The sequence below is a fragment of the Rhipicephalus sanguineus genome, unplaced genomic scaffold, assembly GCF_013339695.2.
Source record: "Rhipicephalus sanguineus isolate Rsan-2018 unplaced genomic scaffold, BIME_Rsan_1.4 Seq7731, whole genome shotgun sequence".
Taxonomy (NCBI): Eukaryota; Metazoa; Arthropoda; class Arachnida; order Ixodida; family Ixodidae; genus Rhipicephalus; species Rhipicephalus sanguineus.
Window position 1 is genome coordinate 55052 of NW_023615958.1, and position 1049 is coordinate 56100.

Consider the following 1049-nt stretch of genomic DNA (forward strand, 5'->3'; position numbering starts at 1 on the left):
AATCAAATTAGCATCGGCTAGACGAGCTCTCTGGCAGTCTTGCCACATATTTTGTTTTTGTGTTTGACAAAGCAAAGTTGCCAAAAAGTACCGTAAGAAATGTGCTCTCGGAAATTGCATATCTTTTGTTCTAATGCAGATGGTAAAAATGTACTTGAAGATTTGGAATCTGCAGAAAAAAACTGAATAAGTGTACTAAATTTCATTCAGTTAACCCAACTAACAAAAAAGTTTTCTCAAGACTCACGTCTCCCCTTAAGCAACACTGAGAAGTGGGAGCAACGCCTGATATCCCGTGGCACAAATTCAGAAAGCAGAGCAGTAGATGGCTTTCACGTAACTGAATGCAACTATCATTAACTGTTCCCACCATCATCTTTTATGCCAGTGTTGCTGTAAGTGTGTGTGGCTGTAAGGACCTTTCTCATATATATGTTGCCTTGTTTTCCTAAAAACTTGTTCTTCTAAGAGGCTAATTGTGAGCCCAAGTACAAGATTGCATGATTGCACGTCCAGTTTATGTGTGCTCATTTAGAGAGTTTGGGCAAAGAGTGTTTCTGTGTAAAAAGCTTGTTTACTTGTTAAACTTTATTTTGTTTATTTGTTCAAGTGATGAACCAGGAACGGTTTCCACACCTAAAAATGACTCGGTCGACCATTCAGTGACTAGAAGCTAGCTTTGAAGCAATTGATAGCAGTCAAAGTTATTAGACATGCCATTGTTTTAAGTGGACACTATGCACTAAGTAAAGAGAAGTGTTAATGTAAAAAAATAGAAATGCGGATAAATGAAACACAAAATAGAACCAGCATTGTGACAAAAAGATAAGGAAATATGGTGCATTTCTTGTTTTTCGATGCTTATATCAGGTATTTGGTAGTGCTTGTTGCGGTGTTGGTGTTAAGACAATATACACTGTCTTTGTCTCAGCTGAAATGCTTGCTCTGTAAGTACTTGGAAGAGGCTTGAATTAAAGTTCATAGCCTAATTTGATCATGAATTTTTTGTTTTGTCCTTTCTTCAGCTCTAGTTTTTATGTGTTGAGCAA